Source organism: Empidonax traillii, unplaced genomic scaffold (assembly GCF_003031625.1).
Source record: "Empidonax traillii isolate 1590-97213 ecotype Southwest subspecies unplaced genomic scaffold, ASM303162v1 scaffold966:size223555, whole genome shotgun sequence".
Classification (NCBI taxonomy): Eukaryota; Metazoa; Chordata; class Aves; order Passeriformes; family Tyrannidae; genus Empidonax; species Empidonax traillii.
The window spans coordinates 189,385-195,768 of NW_020956159.1; positions in this window are offsets into that span (position 1 = coordinate 189,385).

Below are 6,384 nucleotides of genomic sequence, written 5' to 3' on the forward strand. Positions count from 1 at the left end.
CTAAAGGAGAATTTGAAATGTCAGAGATTATAAGAATGTAGACCAGCCAACTCATCTGGGTGAAAATAATTTCCTCTTAAATATCTTGAACCCATTAACAGAGAGAGTTTAGCCAGAATGAATGAAAAATTAGCAACTAATGATTCACTAAATAAATTTCCTCTCTATAGTCACTGCTCACAAATTCTCAGGAAACATATCAGGAAATTACCACATTTAATTGCAAAGGTTATTTGGCAGAGGGAGAGACAGGTTGTTTCTGATGAGGGGGTTTTTGGCAAAGCTATTAATACAGTCATGGAAGATAGTGATAGATACTTTGTGTTTATACTGTGGTGCTTAGTATCCTAAGTTTTGTGGAAATTATTCCCTCTCCTTCACAAAGCAAGCTGTGTAACTGACCAAGTAAATAAACAACAACAAAAAAAACTATCATATAATCAAAATTTAACAACAATAAAGACACAAATATTTAGCCTTCAAGTTCAACACGAAGGCTGCACGCTGTTCCAATTCTCAAATTTTGATGAAGTAGAAGTTAGATGGTGTTCAGGCATTTTACACCAAACCCAGAATCACTGCTTTCATCAGCAATCCTGAGTGCTGAAAACACATATGGGCCATGAAAGAGGTTACAATCAAACCCGATGCTCCAGTCAAAATATTTTCCAGATTGTCATACCAAAATTTGACACTTTCCCCTATTTTATCCTGGTTCAGAGAGCACCTCTTGAGGCCAGATCCTATTTTTGCTTATTTAGGAAATGTCTATTTTGCTTCTCCTACAGGCAGTTTTAACTCTCTGCTGTGCATGAGTAGCACCTGGGAATGCCAAGCAAGGCCCATCGCTCCCAAGCCCGCACAGTGCAGCACTCTGACAGACTGCACTGTGCTAAACCGCTGTGCTCCACAGTTCATAATGAATGCAGATAGGATGGAACGGATGAATTTTAACACCAGGAAGCTAAATTAAGCTGAATAGTGATGTGAAGAGTTTACAGGTCACACTTACACCTCACATGCACAGCTGCAACATCACTGGTTTCAGCTGTTTTCAGATTTGTCAAAAATAATGTCAAATACCATTCTTTGCTAATGCATACGTTAATATTTTGATTACACATGCATCAGAGCATCTAGTGAATAGAAGTTCATAAATGAGACTTTTTAAATGAAATCCAGGAGTGACTAAGCTCAAAAAATTAACTTAGATAGCTATTCTACAGGGAGACACCAGTTCCCAAAAACAAAGCTGTTTCCAGAAAATGTTTAATTGAAATTTCGTGGAAAGGACTTACTTCCCCACTACAGGGAAATAAAGGGATTATGCAAGTATTATTATTACAGGTCACACAGTACAGTAGCAGTATTTGAGAGTGGCATAAATCAGAGTCAAGTTTTTCCACATCACGATGACCATATTGTGGAACATAGGAAACAAAATTAGCTCAGCATATTTGGGAAAGAGAAAAAACTGTGCTCTCTCTGCACACTTTTTGCTGCTCAGGAGGATTTCAGTGTGGATTGACTCAACATTTCATAAGACTTTTTCTAATTCCATCAAAATGAGAGCAAATTTGTTAAGTCTTCCACACTTAATTTGAGCTACCCTCTTGCTGAGATACTATGATCAGGTTTGCCATGTTTTTGGAGAAGGAGGCCACATGCTAAGAGCGATTCTCTCTTTTTCTCTTGCCTTTAGGTGTTTCCTCCATGATCTTCAGTGTGATTAGCTTTACGGAACAACTCCTTCCACACTGTGGTGTGACTACAGTCTAACATTTCTCCTTAAATTCTGTCAGCATGAACAGTCTCCTGACCTTTATCAAAAGAAAACATTCCTCAGCACAATAACTCAAAATTATTGAAAGCAGGGACTTTTCCTTCATGAATATTTGCTTTACTTTATCAAGTGGTAAGACCCAAGAGCAGATTTAAACTAGAGTAATTTTCAAGATCTATTAATTCCAAAGGGATTTTGTTAGAACTAATTCACGAATGTAATTGTAGCTACAGTGTTTTAAAGGGCTATCACCTACATTTACAGCAAGATTGGAAAATACCTCTGAAGGACTGTTGCCCTCTTTTGAAGAATGAGGCAAGAACTTCCAGAATTGGTGACAGAAGCAGTGCTTCAAAAGGAGATCCCAGAAGGAGGAGTCATTCCAGTGTCCTTAGACTTTATTTTATTCAAGAAGTAATGAAGTATTTCATACAAACAGATCCCAGAAGCCACAAAAATTAGGATAATGTCTGTTTACTAACTAAGAGATATCTTTTTTTTTCCTTTTTTTCTGTCTTAGACATGCACAAATATTCTACCTCTATATAGAAGGAAGGAGAGACTTATGGAAAATATGGACCATGAATCTAGACCTAAGAGAAGCCTAAAACAGGCAGGCTAGCTACCATGAAGACCTAGCACACAGTTTGCTGATCCAACAAGGCTTTCAAATATTCTTTCCAAAAGATAGCAAGGCCAAGTGTTAATTTTGAAAGAAGAATGATTTATGGTTTCAAATAGCTTTTCAAACACCTTTCTTTCATTATGTTACCGTGGTTGTATACTCTGAGCTGATCACATGAATTTTGTTCCTCAGAGGAGCCTATAAGTTCACACTGCTCTTGACATTAACAACAAAAAGTACTTTCTACAGAATAAAAAAGTCCAGAGCCACGTGCTCAGCAAAGCATGCAGAACCTCTTGGGCAATCCCTCACTAGTTACTTTTTCTAATATTGCTATTGCAAAACCAGTTTGTGTTCTTACCACAAAAGCTGAATCAGCACAATCAGATGCAAATAACTTCTGAAAACAGTGAATACTTCTTTGCTTTCTTATTTTTTATTTTCTTACAGTGGCCTTTGTCACCAGTCACATTGCCTGCAGGTCATTTTAAAGAGAATCAGACTAATAGATGAGATATAGAAAATTTTGCCATTCTAGCTTTCTTTCCTTGGACCACGTTTTTAAAATAGTTGTTAAGCCTATGAAAAGTATATTCCTTTTTAGAATTACAGCATAAGCAGATAGCTGCTTAAGTTAAAACGAATCAAGATAGCTGCTGTAAGTTAAAATGAAACAAAATAATAAAAGGATCCCTTTCCCCTCTAACAAGAATCTGAGATTCACAATTCTCACCGTAAATGCCCATCCTCTTCTCAGGAGGTCCCAAGCAACAATTCCTGTGCTTCTCAAGCCATTATAGGATGCATCAAGAAACATTGTAGGTAGATTTCGCAGCAAACACAGAGATAAAAATAAATTATGTCCTCTAGTCAAAAAATGCAACCCCTTTTACCATAGCATCCAAATAAAGGTAAAAACAAGGGTTTTCCAACAACATGGGACAACTAGTTCTAGTTACTTCTTAATAAAAGGAGAACAAGCTTGTTTATTCTGTATTACCCTAATGTCCCACTACAGACACCAGCAAAAAGCCTTCCTAGGCCTTGCAGCCCTCACAGAAAAGTCAGTGCAAGCTATTTAATTGATTCCTTTCAAAGACACATTGATCATGACACCTCCCTTAATAAGAAGTTATCTTAAAAAAACTGCTGGAAGAAGCAAATAGAAAGGAAAAGCTAAGGCTCCATCTTTAGTGGCATCAGACTTCTAACAGATCATAGCTTTAGCTGTCAAAAACAAATTTATAGGCCTTTATTTTATTTCCTCTGAACCTGTTCCTGATTCTTCTTTTCCTGAACTTGTGCCAACTTGTGCTGCTTGAGTTGCTTTTAATGTGTTTTTTTTTTTTTGGTCAGATGTTTAGAAGTAGAAGTTCAAGAGCTGTAAAGGGGGTTTCATGCTTCTCCCATCAAAGACAAGGGCAACTTTTCTGTTGATTTCCCAGATTGCACAAGGCTCACATAGAAAATGCAAGAGCTGAGACGTTTTGTCTCCAGTTCCCAGTTCCTCCCCTCCTTCCTTACCCAAAGCCATCTCTCAAAAATGGTCAGAATTGCATGAAGACCCTTAATCTGTTCTGCAGTTTTGGCTGGTAAGGGGGATCACAGAGCTGGATGGACCCTGGTCTCAGTACTTCAGTTCAGCTATGGAAGTGCATCCTAGCTGAGGTCACTGCTCACAGAACACCAATGTAAGGTCCCCCTTTCCCCTGACACGTTCAGACCATGACTTCTTCCATGCTACATGCCCAGTGAATGTGCCTTGAACATTCTGATTTCTGCTGAGCAAAAATAAATTTCAAAGTTAATTCACAAATTAAGGTATTTCTAAATTATTTTATTCCTCTCATCCTTATTCAGCAGAAACCCCATCACACACATTCTTTGTGAAGTTTTTTTGTTCTTAGGGCTATCACAGTAGAAACACATAAAGGAAGATTTCCTTTTTACCTTGCTTACTCAGAGGAAAAATAAACATCAGTGTTTATAAAGGCTGAAACATCAAGCCCAGATCTTATTGTAGGACTATAAATTCAGGATGTCAATGAATGAATAATAAACTGCTCTAAACTATGTTTTTCTACAACTTCACCAGCTGACTTCCTTTGAAAAATCAGTCCTGTGGTCTTTTGCAGGTATGAAGCCATAAATGGGTTCATTTCAGTTCCTCTTAAAGAAGAAATTAGTAAAAATGACAAAAAAAAAATTACATTTCGTCTTTGAAAATATTTAGACTATTATTTAAACTATTTAAAATTAAATATGTTGAAAAAGTAGGATCACCTGGAAATGCAACTCCTTCTCTTCTTTCACAAACAATGCATAGACAGACCAGTCATATTTTAAGGAAGACTTGCTAATGATACAATAACCTAAATAGTCATAGATGCTGTAATATAAGTGGAAACATCTTCTGATGTTCATTAATTTTCCTGTCATATGCTGAAGCAGTGCCAGCAAGAAGGGGAATGAACAACAGAATGGAACAATAATTTTGTCCTGGCTGGAAAATGTTGCATTGGACAGCCTGGCCTGTCACTTTTGTTAATTGCATCACTTCCCTTTCTCTTTGGGTTATTTACTGAGCTGACTGACTACCAAAAATGAAAGAAAGAAAAAAAAAGCCCCAACCCACACCTTGCATAACTCACAAATATGGATCAAATGAATTGACTAATTTTGATTTGTTTCGTGGTAGTGGTGGAAATAGGTTTTCCTTCTCTTTAGTGCTTACACTACTCATCTGAGATGTAGCTGACAGAAATTAAAATCCTTTAACCAGAAGGATCTGACTCTACCTCTTCCAGAAACCAAAATCACCACCAGACTGCAGAGTTTCAGAGGGGAAAGTGAAGATGAAGAGTGCTTTCTGTGTCTTTCATATTTGCTGTTCAGTCTGTTTATATACTTCCTAGAAATATGTAAGCCTGCAAAAACCTACAAACTAGGCTTCTGTGTCTCAGAAATAAATATCTTAATCTCATAAGAGCAAAAAGAAATTCTCTCTGTGCCTTCTAACCAGGTGCATATTACAAACTTGGGACAAACTAGGAATTTACTAGGACATGGTGTGTAGACACTTTCTCCCCCCCTGCTTGCCTATAGAATAGTAACTTTGTGCTTAGGGCATTTTTCCCTGTAGTGCAAGATAGAGATTCATGTTCTATTACCAGAATAAGTAAGCTAATTCTTCCTGTGTCACAAATTATTTCCTTTGTCCCTTCCCACTTCCCACAGTTGGGTGAAAACAACCCAACACAGGACTGCAAGACAGTCTTTTGTTTTTCTCATAAGTGCTTCAAAACAGCACCCAGAAAACGTGTCACTTTGTTTACTGAAACCAAAATATTTCTTCTCTTTCCCTTTCTCATCTTAAAAGAAGCTTGAAAAAGATGACTGGAGGTAAATCCAAACTCTATCAAGTGCTAATCTGCACATTCAGTCATCAACAGGACCTGAGCTGGTTCCCCATGTAAGCAGCCTGGTCCATGAGTGCTGGCAGCAGCTTCATATCCTTCTGCCTTGACTGCAATGACTTCCACCCTTTCAGTGTTGTAGGTTGAGCTCCACCAGCAGTGGTTACCTCAGGTAACCCTTGTGTACATTAAAGCTTGGGTTCTTTCGCAACCAGGCCACTTCAAAGCTAATCAAGCTATGCTTCAGCAATCCTTTTATACAGATACATGCACTTAAAATGGATAATTGTGTTCAGGTTAATTCTACTTAATGCCCTAATTTGATAATTAAAATATATGGCAATGAGCCAAATTAACATAAACACGACTCAAATTGTTTAGGTTCACTTGCATTAGAATGCTTGGACAACTGTAAATAGATTGAGTTAAGAAGGATTTTTTTTAATTATTATTTTAAGCAACTTTTTCTGAGAAGATCCAGGATTTAGTTGTTGCAGAATATGAGCTTATAACAAGTTTATAGCTGCCAAAGGCCCATTAGAAATGGAAACAATTCAAGA